Source organism: Marmota monax, unplaced genomic scaffold (genome assembly GCF_021218885.2).
Source record: "Marmota monax isolate L192 unplaced genomic scaffold, Marmota_monax_Labrador192_F-V1.1 WCK01_AAM20220418_F8-fsc00134, whole genome shotgun sequence".
Classification (NCBI taxonomy): domain Eukaryota; kingdom Metazoa; phylum Chordata; class Mammalia; order Rodentia; family Sciuridae; genus Marmota; species Marmota monax.
The window spans coordinates 272,364-292,258 of record NW_026692281.1 but is presented as its reverse complement, the minus strand read 5'-3'; the positions used below and the strand labels follow the sequence as shown (position 1 = coordinate 292,258).

Here is a 19,895-nt window from a genome sequence, read left to right as displayed (position 1 = left end):
TACAGTGATTATCATCTATAGTGTACAGATGAGGATATGAAACCACAGAGCCGCAGAGCTAGAGGTGGGGTTTGTACCACGGTGTCTGGCTCTGGAGTCCGTTACACTCTCCTATACAGCTGGGCTCTGGTAGTGATAAGAATGAAGGAAGTTCCATACCACAGGCATAGAAACACATACACAACCACTTTTTTTTTTTTTGCCAGCCTTTAGCCTGCTTCATACACTACATTTCCCTGAGCTGTCATCCAGTGTAGCAGGGGTGGACTATAAAACACAAGCAAGAGCTGGGGCTATAGCTCAGTGGCAGAACGCTTGCCTAACACATGTGAGGCACTGGGTTTGATCCTCAGCATTACATAAAAATAAAAACGAATTAAGGCATGCTGTCCATCAACAACTACAAAAAATAAAATTAAAAAACACAAGCAAGAGTGAGAACTTGTGGGAAAAGGGAAGCCAAGAACCTAAAGCTCCAGTTATCTGTAGAGCTGCTCAGTCTACATCCCAGAAGGCACCATTTCTTCATCCACTCCAAGCACTATTACTGATTATCCATTCCATTCAGGACAGAGTCAGGCTGAAGTGGGGAGCCAGGGCTGGCAGTATTGAAGGGGCTCAGCTGTCTTTGCCCTTCTGAAGAGGTTGAGCTCTCCTTGCCTTTTTGAAGCTGAAAGATGAGGGAGATTTAAGATTAAAAAAAAGAAGAACCAAGGAAATAGCCCTGATATTGCTTGGACTATTTCAAAATGTCATATTGTACATGGAAAATATTAGGATTGTAGCTTTCCTTGACTATTGTTTTCATTCAGTCATTCAAAGAAATATTTTTATTGAATGCTTACTCTATGCCAGATACTGTGAAGTTCTTGTTCTATTTATTTATAGCAGTTTCTGGGTTTTTTTGTAGTGTTCCTTTTGTAGTTTTGTACCTCCTGTCCCATTTTACCACTAAGCTATATCCCCAACCTTTTTTTTTTTTAATTTTGAGACATGGTCTCACTAAGTTGTCCAGGCTGGCCTTGAACTATTGATTCTCCTGCCTCAGGCACCTGTGTAGCTGGCATTATGGATGTGAGCCACCATGCCCACCAATTTTTGTAATTTTTGGTATATTTTATACTTTTGTAGTTTTCTAGTTTGAGTGTCTTTTAAAAAAATAACTGATGTCTCAGAATTCATCCTGATTCAGTTATATGTAACTACTGAAAGATAAGTTGGGTTTGCTTATTTTTCATAGGATTTTAATTTCTTCATATCTTTCAATATTTATTCAACCACTAGCAAACATTACTGAGAAACCACTGTAGGCAATGGGGTAAATGAAATCAGCTCTGACATGGTTTCTTCCCCTTGAGGAGGAGATAGGATCATGGTGGGGATCCCTACTTTTACGTCCTTTCTAGCATTTGTTCATAAGCAAGATATGTTTGGCTTCAAGTTAGGACCTTAGGGATGCTTACAATTATTACAGTCCAGCCTCAGGAAGGAGGTCATATCCCTTCCCAACCATCATAAGGATTCCTGACTCTGGGTAGGATTTTGTTTCCAGAAGTGAGTTCTTGTATTCAGGCCTCATCCACCTTCAAGATGGCTCACCTTGAACAAATTGCCAGAGGATACCAACTACAGCCCTGCCTTTGAGAGTAACAAAGGGCTAGGCGCAGGCAGTAGCCTCTCTTCATTGTTGCACCTCTGAATCTCATAAGGGCAGGAGAACTTCAATTTGACTTAGTAGACTTAGTAGACTGAAGGCCAGGAAGGAGGGAGAATCTGGAACTAAGCTAGGTTCTGTCATTGTCATGGGTGAATTTGAGAAAGTTGCCATCTGGAAAATCATGTTTGCTCTCATCTGTGTTGGATAATCTAGCAAGCAAATTTGATGGATGCTGCAGTTCCTGCATTCTAAGAACCTCAGCTTCATTTCTCCCATCTGTTAGGTGTGGGGAAAATAACCAATAGCATGGATTTGCTGAGTTGCTTAGAGCGAGTCACTTCTCCTCAATTTTTGTAATAGTAAATGTGGGGGAATAGTGGATAGACTTCAGGAGGATTTAAATACTCCCAACCCTGACTAACAGGAGTCCTCAATTCAACAGTGAAATTGAAGCTGTGAACTTGCGTTGGAATCTTGGGAGGAAAGCAACAGAGAAATCAAATCCTAACATGGTTTCTTACTGAATTTGGGCTTTCCGGTGGTACTTGCTGTCAGAACTGGAAGCCCACTCCTGCCATGATTAATGCCGGTTTCCTCCAAATTTCCATGCATTTCTGTATGAAGATAACTTGAGTGGGGGGCGACAGAGGGGTAGTGTTATCAGGGAAGTTGCAGAATGCTGGGACCTGAGCAAGGTAGGGATGGCAACTTCCTGCTCAAATATTGAATTATTTAGTTCTCCTTTGAGATTTCACTGAAGGCGTCCTCTGGGCTCCCCATAAATTATCCTGAGCAAATCACTGAACCCTCTTGTGTACGTGGTATAAGTATTTGAAGCCCCCACGCGGTGCAGCACACATTTAGAACTCAATAAATATTAATCTGTGCGTCTGACCAACTCGCTCCTTCACCCTGGGTCTTTGGCTTTGGGCTGGTGCTTCCTCCCTCCCGCGGTGTGACCTGAGGGAAAGGCAGCGGAGTGGGGATTGGAGCAGCCGCCAAGCAGAGCCCCGCCCACCCCAATTTGGGCGGTTTTCTGGGGGAGGCTACTGGGCCAGATTGCGCGTTCATTGGTTGAGGGTCCTGTAAGTGGGCGGGGCGGCGCTACTGCCGGACTAGCAGCCTCTCCCTCCCCACCTGTGAGGAGAGTGGACTCGGGTTGACAACGGCTAAGCAGCAGCGCCAGCTGCTCCTCTGGCTGGCACCGTTACCCCCGCCCGACTCCAGACTTCTCGCGTGCCCCGGAGGGAGCAGTCCCGCCTGTGCTCGCCTGTCGTTGTGTCGGGCAGAAGCCAAAGAGGTGGACTCGGTTTCCAGGTAAGAGTTGGGGCGACGGTAGAGGAAGGGGGTGCCTTGGTTCCCTCCTCCCGCCTAATCTCTCTGGCGCGCTCCGGCCGGGCCCCTCTCCTAGCGGTTCCACGGGGGCGACGCACATAGGAAACCGGGAGAAAACAGGCCGAACCCGGTTATCTCCAAGATTTGGGTTCAGAGTTAACGAAATCGGGGGGGGGGGGGGGGGGCCCCTGAGAGCACTGGCCACACTGTCGGCCAGAGAAGCCCAGCGAGTGGGCCTGGGTGGAGCAGGGAGCCCTTGCTCGGAGGCTTCAGAGGGGTGTGCGGCAGGGCCGGGGTGCCGGGGCTTTGGGCTCCGCGGCCAAGTCACGCTGTGTCTCCTACCCGCTTCTCCTTCATCTGCTTTCGAGGGCATTTCCAGGAAGCCATACTCGGCAGATGGACTTTCCCGTCTGCCAGTCTCTCACTGCCTTCGTTTCTGAGAAATGCCTAGGAGTTTCTTCGTGTCAACGTGGTGTTAGGGACCAAGGGAAAACTTCTGGATTGGTCGCGTCTTTCTAGGGCTCAGCTCCCGCATGAAGACCGAAATGCGTGTAGATGAGAGGACTTCTGAAGAAAGGCCTCTCCGTGGAAGTTTTAGAAAGTTCCAAATTAGATAGTCAGAGGTTGTCTCTTCTCCCAACACTTGTTGAAGTTGAGCAATGAATTATCACTCGGGAAACTGGGGTTCAGCCAGTTTATGTGACCTTAGGCGAGTCGTACTACTTCTGTGAACTTAAGTGTATTGGACTGAACCTCAGATGGCAGCTGGATTTCAATATTTAAAGGGCGCAGTCTCTTCTGCTGACACTTGGTTACTTGGTTACCCTGGGGCCCGTCTTCTAACTGGCAGGTAAAGGGTTGTCTCTGGGACGCTTGGGGTGACAGGAGCTATGCAGTTTGAGTTTTGCGTTGGTTATGCAGCTAAGCCAGCTGGAAAACTAGTGCGTATGGGGGTGGTGTGCAAGACAGTGGCCATACTGACTGTGGGGAGAGGTAGGTGTTTCCTTCTAAAGCCCTGGGTCCCTGAGGTTGGGGACCCCAGAGAGTAAGCTCTGGAGGTTTCTCCTCCCCAGTGCTGCTGGGGAGGAAAGGGCAGTAAATCACACCCAGGACTATTTTCAAACCCTAAATCTTCCTGAGCCACCAGTTCCCACCCCCAGTCTAAGGGTGCAGTCTCCCCTCACCATCTGTATCCTTGCTATCTGAGACCACCCCCACTTTAATCCTCCTGGAATGAAGGAGGGACAAAACTTGTCTGGGAATGGAAGGGAAGGCATCCCCAAAACAGAAGGCTGAAAGTAGTTTCTGGGTGGCTGGTGGAGTGCAAGACCATGATGGGGAGGGGTGTGTTTGGGAGTGGGTGGGTGAAACTTTTTTGCCCTAAAACTGTAACTGCCATTTAGCTAGACACACTAAACTGGTCTTCATTTCAGAGATTTGGCCTTACATCCAGGTTCTGGATTTGGAATTTCTGCTCCCTGAACATCTATGGTTAGGGCTAGGAAATGCCACACTGGAGAGAGTCTTGTCTCCCTGGTTCTAATGCCTTTTTTCCATACCTTAAGCAACTCTTGGAGAAATATTTGGAACCTCACTGTGCATCTTACAACTCCCCTGTGCCTTTGGGAGCAGCTTCCAGGAGATGATATTGGGGGGTGTTAAAAAACAATCAGAGGAGACAAAGGTGCACAAAGGGGCTGGGTAACTCTGTATGAGTGCTGTGGTTAGGCAGTGAGTCTTGCAAGAGAATTGTAGGGCCTTGCTTGTGAAACCTTAACACCTCCTGAGTTCAAGAAGAGGAAAAAAAGAAAGTGGCACTAAGAGACCTAGACTTTGACCCTCTATATGTCTTCTTAAATTTTTAAAAATCCATTGCTGGGATTACAAATTGGAGGGGAGCAGAAGACTCTTGGGGCCAGGTTTAGGGATAGTAGTGGGGACACAAAAGCAAGAAAGTCAACAAAAGGAGGAAGGGATGGTATCTAGTTGGGATGCTATTGTAGCTGCCAATGCAGTGGAACAAGTTCTGGAACTCCTTGTTCTAGCCATGGAAAATTTGGGTTTGGTGGATGGCAGGTTTAACAAAGGCAGGCTATGCACTCATTCATCTTCTTGGGGAAGGTGAGGCAAGGGGTCTTGCTGGAATAAGGAGTTGATTTGGGCTTGAGTAAGAGAGAGAAAACTTTTTCTTGGGCTTCCAGTTTGGGTAGAATTAAGCATCATGGCCTTGGGCCTTGGGGAGGCTGCTCAGCAGACAAAATGGGGACAGGAATGGAAAAGAGGCCAGGATTTGGGGGTGGAAAGTATGAACTCCTCAAGGTCTCAGTGAGTTTTATATTCTCCCCGACCCCATGACCCCATGGAGGGTAGTTGGGCACACAGTTGTTGAGGTAAAGTATTTATTAAAGTTCTGTTCATCTGTGACTTGGGTTCTTGGTGTGTGTGTATGTGTGTGTGTGTGTGTGAGCATACATGCATTTCAAGGGAAGGTCTTAGTTGATACAAATCAGTGGACTGGAGGCCACAGTCTGGGCCCTTGTCAAAAGTTTAGATTGCCGTATTTTTGTGTTGAGTTTCTTTTTGTGCAGCCCTCCATGTTGGGAACTTCCATTCCCAATAGTTGCTGTTCCTGCTTACCTCAACTGCATAAAGAATTAGAAAACTGAATGTTAAGTTCCTTCAGAGTCCCAAGGTGGCATAGAGCAGAGGTTGGGAATTGGCAATATGGAGATTTAGATCCAGTCTCTGCCACTCTCCTCAACCTCAGACTCAGTTTCTCTCCACTTTTTCCCCTTCAGTGAGTTAAACCAGTGGATACACAGCTATGAACTTTGTAAACTACCAAGTACTTTTACAAATTATTAATCATTAAGTTTAGGTGTGGTGCCAGGTCTTGTGGCGATCACAGAATTACAACCCCCTTCAGTGAATCTTTCATCTAGTTTGAGGGTTAGTGGTCTGAGTAATACACGGCCCACTAAAATTCTTTACCTCAGTGAAGGCTTTTAAAGAAATTATGAAGAGGGTATGAGGTTGTGGCTTATTGGTAGAGTGCTTGCCTAGTGTGTGTGAGGCACTGGGTTCAATCCTCAGCACCACATAAAAAATTAATTAATTAATTAATTAATTAATTAATGGTGTTTATCTATAACTAAAAAAAATTAAAAATAAAAGAAATTATAAAGAACCATTAATATATACCCAAAGAGAGACAATTAGTGTAATAAGGCCTCAGGTATCCCCACCTACTTCACCCCCTTTCTTTTTATTTTGAAACAAATCCCAGATACCTTATCAATTCATCTAAAAATATTTCAATATATATCTCTAAAAAATATATCATCAAAAAAAAATAACCACACTATCATTATCACACCAAGAACAGTCCCTTAATATTATCAAATGTCTGATCAGTGTTCCTATTTCCAGTTGTTGAGGAGATTTTTGCCCTGGGAGTTCAGTCCAGGGAGCGATTGCTTTTGACTGAGGGGAAGGTGACTGACAGAGGCAGTGACATTTGAGCTGAACCTTGGAAGCAAAGCCCATTAAAAGTCCAAGCTAGAGGGGATTATGGAGCCCTAGTCCCTCATTTTACAGATGCCACACTGCTAGTGTGGCGGCAGCTTGGTGGCAGATGTTAACTGCCTCTGGGACTCCCCATCTCTAGGCTGACCTGTGGAAACTTCTCCCAGAAACTCAACACCTCTGTTTCTCTGGTGGTAAATGAGAGTTCTGACTCCCACTTGCCTCCCCAGTTCCAGGGCCACCCAGGAGCTTGAGGTTAGCAGGCCTGGGAGAATTCCTGGGAGGCTGCTCTCCACCCAGGCCCCTCCCCGGCCCCTGGCCCCTGAGGCCAGTTCAGAGCAAAACAGGATGCATTCAGGATGAGCGTCTTTTCCAGCTTGTCATCTAATCACCAAGGCCCAGCTTGGAGCTTCCTCTCTCATTCATGATAAAAACCCTCACTGTCTCTCTTTTCCCGCCCGCCCCAGTAAGGGTGTGCTGACTTCCTCCATTTCCGGGCCAGCCCTCCTCCACCCCAGTGTGGGCTGAGGGAGAGCTTTCCTCAATACAGGCTTCTGCCCCTTACACTCCACCGCAGCCTATCAGAAAGGGACAGAAAGACCCCAGGAATTTTCTCCCTGGCTGCAGCCTCCTGCTCTTGGGCTGTCCTTGGGAAAGGAGTGGCCCCTTTCCAGCAAGCTTGGGGTCCTGCCACTGCTTGGTTAATGATTGAGCCACATAATAACCACCTTGGAAAGTCACCTCTAGGGGATAGACATTAACTAACTCCCTGTCCACCCCAGGCCTTAAAGGGACCCCATCCTAAACACCAAACTTCCCCTTGAGGGGACATTGACAAACATTCAGTCACAGGAACTTCTTGGGCCAATTAAAATTCTACCCCTTTGTCCTTTACTTAGGCAAATAGAAATAGTTATCCACATGGATTGAAGGACACATGGTCAGGTTGGATGGTCCTGAGAAAGGCAGGGTAGTTGAATCAGTAGGGATTTGTATGGGCACCAGTGGGGTGAGGAGTTAAGCATCAGTGTCAGAAGCATATTAGAGGGGTGTTTCCAGAAGCAACAGATCCTCTGATCCCAATTTGAAAGTCTGAAAGAGCAAGAAATGCCCACTCAAAGGGTGTGCTGTTGCTAGGTGAGTTAGTGTGAGCGTGTATGAGTGTTTTGAGCACAGCTGTGAGTCCCTCCATACTGGACTGAGAAGTTGAGGGCCTCTGTAGTGGAGGATGATTTCCTCAGAGAGCCTGTATCCAGAGAAGCAGTAGGAGTTGGGAAGGGATGGGCGAGAACCCAGACCCAATTTAGAAAGCTCCAGACCACAAGCAGCTTTCTACAGTTTCAGTGGGAAGAGAAGGAACCAACATTTAATGAACCCTGGTTGGACCAACTACAACATCAGAAAACTCCGCTTCTGGTTCTGCCACTCTGTGAATGACTTTGGGGAAGATGGTTGCTTTCTCTGGGCCTATATTTCCATGTCTATAAAGCAGGCAGTGTAGGTGGCATGGTCTCAGGATCTCCCAGGCTCCCTTACATCTGTGCAGTTATGCATGCCCACTCAAGACCTTACTACTTTTTTTTTTTTGGTACCAGGGATTGAATTGAGGAGCACTCAACCACTGAACCACATCCCCAGTCATATTTTATATTTTATTTAGAGACAGGGTCTCACTAAGTTGCTTAGTGCCTCGCTAAATTGCTGAGGCTGGCTTTGAACTTGCAATCCTCCTGCATCGGCCTCCCTAGCTGCTGGAATTACAAGCATGCACCACTGTGTCCTACAAAGACCTTATTTCTTATCCACAGGGTTAAGGAAGACTGGCTTCAAGTTCATCCAGGCCTAGTCACTAAATATTCTAATAGCTTGGATCAGTTTGGGTTCTCCTTTGGCATGGGCTTTTGTGCTGTTTGTTCTCTAGTCCCTCCCCATGCTTGCATCTGCCCCAGGTGGCTACCCTCTGACCCATTCAGCCACAAGTTAATGAGTGACCTGCTCCCCCTGCTCCACTGGCCCAAGGTGTTCCTGGGATCCCAGGTCTCTGTGAAAAGCAAGGAGGGCATGGCCAGCTCCAGTCACCTTTCTGTTTTTTTTTTCCCCACCATCCCCCTAGAGGTAGGCATGCAGACTGAATCCAGGAGAGAAGGGCCTTTAAAGGACACTGAATCCAAGTCACCTTCTGAAGTTCGTGTCTTCCCACCATGTACTTGTGTAGTTCTTGCTCGCCTGTCTTCAGTAACTGGGAGTGCTGCATTTTAAGCAATAGCTTTCATCTGAGGGATATCTGAAAGTTTTATCTCATGTCAAACATAACTATGTCTCCCTGAAGTTTCTAATCCTGGGTCCAGTTCTGCCCCTTTGGACTACCTAGAATGTCTGAGAACAGAACTCAAGTCCACATGTGTCTTCTCCAGGGCAAACAACCTCAGCTCCTCCAACTATTCCTCTCAGCCCCCTTCCCAGCCTCTGCTACTATATTGTGGCTCCCTTAATGTATGTGGGCAGGAAATGGGGTGCTGAAAGCTCTTCACTCACTGTTTACTTCTTGTCTGAACTTTTCAGTATCATATCTCCTTAATTCTTTTCTGATGACCCCAATAGGTAGACACTAAAAGCTAGACTCTTGGGTCCAAACACCTTATACAGATCTCTTCCTGATTTGTTCGTCCAGCCAGCTCCCATGACTGGGGAGTCCTTTTTCTTATCAGTGCCCCTTTGGTGGGGGACAAGCCTGGTGAGAGCAGGTGCCCAAGTTGATGAGCTGAATACAGGGTAATATGGGGGGGCTTCCAGTATACCCTGATTTTCTGACACTTGCCTTCATGTTTGGAGCTGGAGTGGGTGGAGGAAAGGGGATATTTTAGGGAATACTGAAGCCGGAAATGAGTATGAGCCATGCCCACAGTGGGGCCTAAAAGAGTGAATCAGACAGGGAGAAACACCAACTCAGTCATTCCTTCTCCCAGCAGTTGATGACAGTGACAACGACGAGTCCTCCCATTTCTTCCATGATCCTACTCCATTCTCAAAGCAACCCAATAAAGTAGAGGTCCCTCCCTCAGTGTGACCATTGGTGATCAGATGAGGACAAGGGAAGGGAAATGAACAGTTTTCACTGAGTACTGAGGGAGGATTTGGAACCTAGGTCTACTGAAGCTCAGCTCTCCCTGGTTTCCCCACAAACCATACCCAGCAGGAGAGGCAGCTTCCCCACCACAGAGGAACCTCTGCCTGGGCTGCAGCCCTGTTCCCCTGGTAGAGGGAGCAACCTCCAGGGGAGGTAGCCTAGGATTTCCTGCCTTTTATCTGCACTGGCCAAAGGCTGGCCTGTCTGAAGTGTGAGATAGGCACCTGCAGGCCGCCATTCTGTTCCAGGCTGAGGTCAAATCAGGCTCAGGCAGGGCCAGGGAGCTTGTAGGAAGAGCTTGGCCCTAAACATCTGGTGTGAGTAACCCCTACCCCAGCAGGACCTTTTCTGTGGGAAAAAAACAAAGAGGGGAATGTGGGAAAAGGGCCAGAGTGGAGCAGAAGTAAAATATATCTAGAGGTGTACACGATGTGCGGGGGGCAGAAGGGTGTCCTGGCAAAGAGCATGAACTCTGGTATATGCAGCCCTGGGTGACTTCACATAAATTATGTCACCTTTATGAGCCTTGATATAGTCAAATATGAAATGGAGATATGTACCTACCTCTTGGGAATGTTAAATAGTCAGTCCAACAATATATATAAAATTCTAGCTGTTGTTGTTGCTTAGTAGTACTTTCTTGTCACCTTGCTGTTTTTCAGGGACTTGGGGATGTGTAGGGCTGAAACCCGCCACCTCTGGGCATTAGGTTTGGCTTTTTCTATCATTTCCAATTTCACCTCATTTGTAAAAGCTCTCCATAGCTGGACCCACCTAAAGGGCTCCTTCTTCTGGCCTTCTTTAGAGACATTTATGACACTGCAACAAGTTGTGGTAATGGCAACACCAATAATAATAGTGAACACTTCTAAATCCCTGATACACTTTAACATGCTTAATTTTTTGGAGGGGGGTACCAGGGATTGAACTCAGGGGTGCCACATCCCCAGCTCTATTTTGTATTTTATTTAGAGAGAGAGTCTCACTGAGTTCCTTAGTGCCTTACTGGATTGCTAAGGCTGGCTCTGAATTTGCGATCCTCCTGCCTCTGAGCCACTGGGATTACGTGTGTGTACCATCATGCCTGGCTAACATGCTTAACTTGGATGATGATTCTGTAAGGCAGTTACTGCTATCATGTTCCCAATTACACATAAATAAATTGAATCAGGAGAGGTTAAAGGAAGAACATGCTCAGACCCATGCAGCTAAGGAATAATGGTAGAAGGATTGGGACCCAGGGAGTCTGACTCCATGTCCTCTGTCCTTAATGGCTGGACCTTTCCTTTCTCTGTCCTGATGCCTGGCCAAGAGGCAAGGGAGTATGGGTTTCCCTCCTCCTTCTAAGTGCTCATCACACCCAGAAGCCATCAGTCACTTCTGTGCAGTCAGGTCCTTGCCTGCCCTCTCTGTCCCCTACCACCTCTAAGGTGGACAGATGGAAAGAGGGAAAACACAAAGGAGTGGGTATTATGTTCTAAAGTGGAGTCCTGTTAAGGTAGGGGAAGGGCATATAGGACAGATGGGGGTGGGCAGGTTCTGGCATCAGAACAAAGCCTGCCTGCTTAGCACCTTTCAGCACTGAGGGTCACAAACAGGGTGCTCGGTGGCATCAGGGAAAAAGAGACATTTTCATGTGTTGTCTTGACAACCAGGTTGCATTATTTAGAAGGCGTGGGTGGGCAGGGGCAGGCAGGAGACTGGTTGGATTAACACTTGTGATCCCTCCAGCTCATATGGCCTATGCTTGAATTGGGAGTGTGTGGGTGGGGAGTTGTCCAGATCCAGCCCTCCCTTCAATGTTCCCATCTCAAGCTCCTTGGGGGCTGCAAACTTCCTTCCTCAGGCTGTACCAGCTGCCATCCCCTTTGCTTTGGAGTTCATTCCCTATTATTTTATTTCCAAAACAAGCCCCAGGGTATCCTTTGAAGGGACAGTCCATCTTAGCCTCTGCCTCCCTGAGAAGGATGAGCCTGGCAATATTTCTGGCCAAGTATTCTAGGAGATATCAGCTTTTCTTGTGCTTTCAGATGTTGCTGTCCACCATATGGCCTGGCGCTCAGTGAGTACTCAGGTACTATTAGGTGAATATGTGCACAGCTGATGGGGAGTGACTTCAGAGGGGAAAGCAAGAAGGAGGCTAAAATGGAAACTAGTAGGAGGGGATCAGAAATTTAAGCAGACTCCTGGCCTCATCTGTATTCCAGTAGAAGCTACTTGACCATGTATAGCCTCAGTTTCCCCATTTGTGCAGTAGGCATTGCCTGCTTTGGACAAGGTTGTTGTAGGGATCAAATGGGATGTGAGATGATCTGGTGCTTTCCCCACTTATGGGAAGTTACTTCAGCCTAAGGGTTCACACTGCACAAACCCCTGATAGGTGGTTTGTTTGTTTGTTTTGTGTGTGTGTGTGTGTGTGTGTGTACACTATGTGCCAGGCCCCAGCCTAGCCAATTTCTCCTTATAAAAGAGGATGATTCTAATTTGGTACTTTGTACTTTGGAGCCAGATTGCCTAGATTTACATCTTGGCCCATCACTACTTATCTGCTGATATTGGACAAGTTATCCCTATCTGTTCCTCAGTTTACTCATCTGTAAAACGTGTTATTGGAGCACTTACCTCACAGAGTTACTATGAACATTCAGTGGTATAATCCATTTTAAAAATGCCTGAAGAAATGCCTGAGACTTATTAATGGCTCAGTATGCTTGAGCTATTATATCATCTCATTTTATCCTCACAAAAACCTTATGTTGTTGGGGCTGGAACTGTGGCTCAGCGATAGAGCACTCGCCTAGCATGTGCAAGGCTCTGGGTTCAATCCTCAGCATCACATAAAAATAAATAAATAAAATATCGTGTCCAACTACAACTAAATTTTTTTTTTTTAAAAAACTCATGTCGTTCTACTATGATTATATCACTACTTTGCAGATGAAGACAATGAAGCAAATGGAAGGTAATTAACTTGACCAGTATAATCTGTGTAAAGTTTTTTTTTTTGTTTTTGGTGGAGATTGAACCCCTCAGGGCCACTTAACCACTGAGCCACATCCCAGCCCTTTTTATTTTTTATTTTGAGACAGGATCTTGCTAAGTTGCTTAGGGCCTTGCAAAGTTGCTGAAGCTGGCTTTGAACTTGTAATCCCCCTGCATGAGCCTCCCAAATTGCTGGGATACAGGTGTGTGCCAACATTCCTGGCCAATCTGTGTAAAGTTCTTGACCCATGGCCTGACACATAGTAAGCACTCAGTAATTAGTAGTGTGTATTGATAATTACCATTAATAATTCAGTATCATAAACGTTGTTGTTAATGAGCATAGTCACATGTAAGAAGGAACAGAGGCATGACTAAAAGCCACATCTCTAGGTTGCTAACATATCACTCATCCCACCATACCTCACAAGCTCTGTGACTTTAGGCCTTACCCAGCTGATAGGTCGCCATGTTGGGTTCTCCTTCTCTTGGCCCTCCTTCTCTTTACCCCTGCCTCCTGCCATGTGCAGCATCACAGCCCTCCATCTGGCTGGCTACAGGGCTCAGGGGAGGGGCTGTGCCTTCTGGCTTCATGAGGACTCCACTTCTTTCCAACCCATTTCCTTTCTGTCAGAGACAATTTTCTCTGGATCTCAGGGTGGGGCCAGGCTCCTTCAAGGCATTTCCTGCCCTGGAGTTTATATTTGGACTCAGCAAAAGGAAAGGGAAGTAAGCAAGGGGGTGGGACACAGAGGTGGTAGCACAGGGTCAAAACAATTGAGTGCCAAGACTTTGCAGCCTAAGAAAGAGAAGTAGGCGGTAATGCATGGCCCTTGTCTCAGGTGAACTTCAGATGCCCCTTCTTGATCTTGGGTGGCAGAGCTGAGTGTTTCTTGAGGTTCAAATGCCTCCACCCTCAGGCAGAGCTCATTTTCTGTTCTCATTCTCCTGGCCTGTGATTCCTGGCCCTGAGTTTTCTGCCTTGAGCAAGGTTTACTGCCAGTCAGTGCAGTGGCTTTGAGTTGAAGGTGTGTGCTATTGGGGTACCAGAGGAGGGGCTGGAGCCAGAGGCTTGTCCACCATTTGGATGGGAATCAATGCTTCTTGTCTGTGTGTTTCTAGTACATTCAGTAGCCCTTACCACACTGCAGTGGGGACACTGAGACCAATAGGACACAATGGAGCGGAGCTTCCAGTCAAATGGCAGAAATAGACTCACATGCTGCTGAGAAGGTAATGAAATGTTGAGGCCACATAATTGACCCAAGTGGGTGGTAAGGGGTTAGTAATATGGCAGGGTAGAATCACAGGTTGGGATGTTTGGCCTGTCTTGGTGAATCAGTAGGAGTTTGCAGCTTTACTTCAGACTGGGTCTAGAATGTGCTGAGCCATGGGTGTCAGGTAGAAAGCAGACTGATAACTGTTCCAGACTGAGGGCAATGGTGAGCCCATTAGGTTGCAGAGTAGGAGAGTGACCAGGTTATAGCTGGGATGTTGGGAGAAGAAGCTGGCTGGAGAGTCCATTGAAAGGAAAAACTGGAGGCTAGGAATGTGGTGGGCAGAGATAACCCAGGCATGGAAACCTAGAGCACAGATGGGCTTGGGAAACCCTGATCAAGGTGTTAGAAATTGGTCACAAAATACATATGGGGAGAGAGGATAAGAATATCTTGAGGCCTAGGTGTTTGATGTTCTGTAGGCAAGAACATAGGAGAGTTGGTTTATGGTGGAAGATGAATTTGGTCTTGGCCCTTTTTGAGGATGCTTACTTGGGTCCCCCACTAGAGAATGTGAAGGAGGAAGACAGCTTTCCATACTGAACCAGCCACTGCCAATCACACATTCCTCTGCTCTGGCTGTAGGTTTGGGGGAATGGCCATTAGAAGACAGGAAACTAAGGCTGAGCAGAGGTAGTGATTTGCCTTAAGTTATACATAAGTAGCAAGTAGAACTAAGGCCAGAAAGTAGTTCGCCTGACCTTCATTCAGTCCAATACTTCGCACTCATACCCCAGTGAAAAGCAGTTATTGCTGGTTTAACATCTGCCCCAGACTGGTTTGGCTGGCATCTTTTGCCTACAGGTTGGAGACTGGTGGTGGTGAAGTAGTACATGGCTTATTGGAACACCTGTCTTTCCTTGTCACCATGACCTTGACAGAGCACCTGGGAATGGATTGGAGGCAGGAGCCCCTGGGGACAAGAAAGCTAATGGAGCAACTGCAGCAGAGCAGGTGGCAGCTTTGACCTTCACTGTCATAGGGAAGCCCTGGGCCGGACAGGAATGTCAGCTGTCTGCTTTGGCCCTGCTGTGTCATTTGCTAGCCTAGGAGACCATAGGCCTGGCTACCTCTGGATCCAGATTCTTAAGCAGCTCCAGGGGACCAGCGGTTTTGTTTAACCTCAGGGTCCTCATCACTCTCACCCATTTGCAGCTGCCTGTAGGACTCAGCTACAGCTTCATGGATGGGGGTGGGGAACCACAGTTTGGGGGTTTCTTGTGTAATTTCCATATATATAAAAACTCTAAACCAGAATTCCCACCTCTACGTGGCTGATGCTGTGAGGTGTCCACAAAAGCAAGGGACCTCCATTGACTGTTGCATCCATTCTTCACCTCCCACTGAGGACCTTGCCAAGGTGGGATATGGCTGCTTGAGGCCCCAGGTAAGGCAGAGGCTGAACTTCATGGTTTTACACTTTATACCCCCTGCTCCAGTTGGAATGATCAAACATTGCCAAATGTTTCCTCCAGGAGAAATTGTCTCTGGATGGGAATCTCTGTGGTAGTGATTTGAAGTTTTGCCTTATAACTATGGCATGGTCACAAAGTGTTAAGAAGAGAGATACATCAGAGGGTAGAACTCCACAAGTGAACCTGCCCCCAGCAACAGGAAGATTCAGTAGCTTGATTTTGCGGTCACTCAGTCCCAGAGGACCCTCCTGGGCTGTGTGCTTTGGTGGTGCCTCATTTGTGAAGGGAGACTCCAAAAGTGTTGTTCACATGAGCCCAGGAGCTTGGCATCCAGCTGTAGTTCCGGCTGAGACTGAGGCTGGCATCTGAACAGGTGCAGCAGGGCCCCGAGTTTTGCCCCATGACCTACAAGCCGGAGGCCAGCCAGTGTCTTGTACTGCCAAGCTAGGCGGGCTGAAATACGGTGGCCCTTGCTGTGGTGCCCTGCCAGCAAGGTTTGGAATGTGGGATGGGAGCTATTTTGGTCTTGTCTCCCTTCCTCCCCATGCTTCCCTCCCTTGTGAGCATTGAGTGAGAGTAGCGATTCCAGCTAAGAGCAGAAGGAGCAGAGAGAGGTGGCAAGCGTGCTGGACCTCCCAGTGGATAGGATATTGCAGACCCCCCTGATTGGTCACTCCACCATCAGGAAGGGAAGTCTTAGTGGCCCTGGAATCCCTGATGGCTGTCAGTAAAGGCCCTTCTCTCTGTGTTTCCCAGGGAGGTGGTGAAGCTAGTCAATTACCTGTTAGCAGCATCTCTGCCAGGACTACTGTAAACTCTAAGGGCACCTTTATGCAAATTAGAATGAAGTGCTGTCTCAGGGATGCAGCCCTGTGCCAGGGTTCCAGGCAGTGTAGACAGGCTTCCTTTGCCTAACTCCTTAGTGTGTCCTTATGTGACGGTGAAAGGAACGGTCAGAAGCAGTGGGGGCCCAGTTCCAAGGATGGTAACTTCTGAGATAGCACTTTTAGTATCTTTTCTCCCCAAAGATCAGCGTCTCCTCCTTGATGGTAGGCTCCCTCTCTAGGGGTGGGTGGGGAGTAGGCAAAGGAAACAGGCCTTGATTAATTAAGAGATCAAGAGAAATTATCTGAGAAGTTTTTAGTCAGGGCCTAGAATTTCCTAGCTGCATTGACAGGCCTGTGGTGGTTGATGGTTCCTCTGCCTGCTTCCCAGCTCTACCTCATGGTACCAGTTTGATCTCACAGAACCTACCCTAGGAACTTGGGTTGCCACAGAGAGAGTGGCATCCAGAGTCTTTCTCTACCCCTCAGGATACTGGCATTTTCTTCTGTGCTTACTGATGGTGAGAGAGACCAATGCTGATATCAGACCCAATTTGGGACTACCTGTTCTATGGTGAGGGCCATGGAGGAAATACCTTTCCAAACAGGATGCTAAGTAAGGAAAAGGAGATGACTCATCTGTTGAAAGTTGCCCCATGGAGCAGGTCAGCTAATGGTTTGAATAAATTTACCTTCAGAAACACCCACAGACCTGCCTTCTCTTACCCCTATCATATACTTTCATATTCATGCTTGTTACCCCCTGCCCCTTAGGCCAGTGATTAGAACAGGCCTGAGTCTGGCCTCTAGTTAGACTTTTCCAGAAGTCTCCACCTGTGGCTATTTAGCTGACCATGTCCATTTAGGGCAGTGGTTCTCTTATCTTGGCCACACTCTAGAATCACCTGGAGAACTCTCAGAAACAAAGAAACAAATGGGAAACTAATCCTTTCCTTAGATATTCCAAATTTTTAAATCATAAGTGGAGCCAGGGCACTGACATTTTTCACAGCTCTCCAGGAGCAAATGTACAGCCAGAGTTGAGAGTGAAGGAGGAAAAAAGATGACACAGCCATGAGTAGAAACTAACAGGGGACATTCTACATTGGGATCCCTGTGACCTCCATCCATTGCTTGCCTTGTGTTCTATGACTTAGGGGCTTTAAGGTCTGAGCTGGATTGAGCTGGAAGGAGCAGGCTGAAGCTGGGGCCTAGGAAACTCCCTCATAACCTGCTGAGTAGCCACAAGGCACAAGGATTCGAGTTGCCTAATAGCAGTGTGAAGAGGGGGCCCCCATCCTGGGAGGGGGCTGGTGAATTTGGCTGGGTGAGACCTTACCTCCTGCAGTCTGGTAGCCTACTGCCTTTTTTCTTCTTCCCAGTTCTTTTCTCAATTCTGAATAACTAGCACAAGATCCAAATGCACCTTAAAGATTACTTTGTGATTACAAAGTTCAACTAGTCTTAACCAAACTAGCCATCTCTTTTTTCTTCTTCTTCTTTTTTGGATACCAGGTATTGAACTCAGGGGCACTCGACCACTGAGTCACATCCCAGCCCTTTTTTTGTATTTTATTTACAGACTCTCACTGAGTTCCTTAGCACCTTGCTGTTGCTGAGGCTGGCTTTGAACTTGCAATCTTCTTGCCTCAGCCTTTCAAGCTCCTGGGATTACAAGTGTGTGCCTCCATGCCTGGCCAAACTAGCCATCTCTAAGGATAAATTTCATATACCACTTTGAAACCCAGCAAAGGCCTGATCAATCCACACAGTAGGCAGGAAAGTTGTCAATCCCCCCTGTATTAGATGTGGAAACAACAGCTTAGAGGATGAAGCAAGTTGCCTAAGATGACTGAGGCAGCAAGCAGGGAAACTGACTTGATTGGAGAAAGTGTCCCACAACCCTTTTACACTGTTGGCAGGATTGTAAATTGCTGTGACCACTATGGAAATCAGTATAGAGGTTGCTCAAAAGAATAGGAATGGAAGCACCTTATGACCCAGCTATACCACTCCTCAGTATTTATCCTAAAGAATTAAAGTCAGCATAATATAGCAATACCTGCATACCCATAGTTCTAGCAGCAGTTCAGCCAAAACTATGGCTCTATTCTAGGTGTCTGTCAATGGATGAATAGATAACAAAATGTGGTATATATACACAATGGAAATTTATTCAGCTATACAGAAGAATGAAATTATGTTATTTGCTAGTAAATGGATGAACCTAGAGTAAATAGATGAACCTATGCTAAGTGAAATTAGCCAGACTCAGAAAGTCAAGGGTCATATGTTTTCTCTCATATGTGAAAGCTAGTGAGAAAAAAGGAAAAAAAGGCAGGGAGGAAGCTCATAACAAATAAATAGAAGTAAGACCGATAGAGAAGAAGAAGGGGACTGGGGGAGGGAGGAGGGAAGGGAAAGGGGGGTACTAGGAAATGAGATTGATCAAAGTATGTTATATGCGTGTACAAATACATAATAATGAATCCCACTATTATTTATTATGGCATAGTAAGCACTAAATTAATAGAACACTTATGGTTGTTATTTTCACCCTTCTCCCAGACTTTCTAAACATAATCAACTAATCTAATTTGGAAAAAAAAGAGAAAAAGCTTCCCTGCCCCCTACAATTTAGTTATCATATTGGGGCATTATTGCATTTCCTCTGAGGGAAAGTTTGCTGCCTTTTTCGTGGGTCCGTAAACCCTACCATCATTCATAAAGCATTGAACCCTGTATTTTCATTCCATCCTTCACTGCATAGAAAAGTGCTCTGTGTTAAGAGATCTTTGGTATGTGACCTGTATAAGTGTACGTGCAGATATTGCCATTGACCTCTGAAACCATGTGCTGCTACTCAGCCATTCCTTCTTTGACATTCCCTCCAGGAGACATGTGGGTATGACTCAGACCTGATTTGACTCTAGAGCTTTCTAATATGTCCTTTCTCTTAACTTGTGGCTCAGATCAGCTGTCCCCCTCTACAAGGAGAGAGTTGAGTCTTATATCTTAATGGAATTCAGTTTGTGCCAGCTCAGCACTGCTACTGACCTGTCCTGGCACATGGTTCTAACTTGGCCAGAGCACAACCTGCAGAATTTAGCAGTTCAAACTGCTGGCAGCCGTGCCTTGGAATCTGCACATCTGGACATAGAGGTTAGGGCCAGGGGCCACAGACATTCCTACCTCACTCGCCTCAGCCTGCCCGGTGTCACTCTTCCTGCTGGGTGCATAAGCCAATCCTCAATCTGGACTGCCTGGGCTCCAGCCTCAGGTGACTTGATTCCACTGAAGGTGGGGGTGGGGTCACTCCTGGCCTAGCCTGAGCAGGCCAGGACGGGTTAGAGGGACAAAGGTAAAGTATCTTAGTTCAGCCCTTAATCACCAAGACATATGTCCCTGACTGCTCCATCTGGGAGGGAGCCTCAGGGCCTCTGGGGCTTCATGAGATGGTGTATTGTCAGGAGCCAGTGTCCCTGACATCCTGTTCGGTAATAACCCATTACATTCTCTAGATTCCTGCTAGGGAGGACTGCTGGGGAATTCGGTCTGTAGCCCTGCTTCAAACGTCTTTACTCCTTTGTCTTTTGGAGCAATTTAAGCCTCTTTGAAACTTCTCCTTCCTAACCTCACTTTCCTAAGCCATTTGGCTCCAATTCTGTAAGAGGTGTGAGTGCAGCCATTGCCCAGATCCAGAAAGGAATAAAGGAATGCTAGCTAGGCCTCTTTCTCCATTTTTTTTTCCTT

At 47.0% G+C, this 19,895-nt stretch overlaps 1 protein-coding gene and 1 long non-coding RNA gene across 4 annotated transcripts in view; one reads left to right on the top strand and one right to left on the bottom strand.

Annotated features, from left to right (window-relative positions):
* Stard8 (StAR related lipid transfer domain containing 8) overlaps nt 1-19,895 on the top strand; it is a 64,810-nt gene that overhangs the window by 25,572 nt on the left and 19,343 nt on the right. The window contains exon 1 of one of the 3 annotated variants that reach the window (XM_046440266.1): nt 2,826-2,974. The exons of the other annotated variants lie outside the window; for them this stretch is intronic. The gene's annotated coding sequence lies outside the window, so the exon portion shown is untranslated. Of the gene's footprint in view, nt 1-2,825; nt 2,975-19,895 lie in introns of those variants that run through there. 3 annotated transcript variants of the gene reach the window in all.
* On the bottom strand, nt 390-3,679 carry LOC124089972 (uncharacterized). Its single transcript, XR_006850897.1, has 2 exons — nt 3,335-3,679; nt 390-670 (listed from the first exon to the last, which is right to left on the bottom strand). It is a non-coding gene; the product is annotated as an uncharacterized LOC124089972 (long non-coding RNA).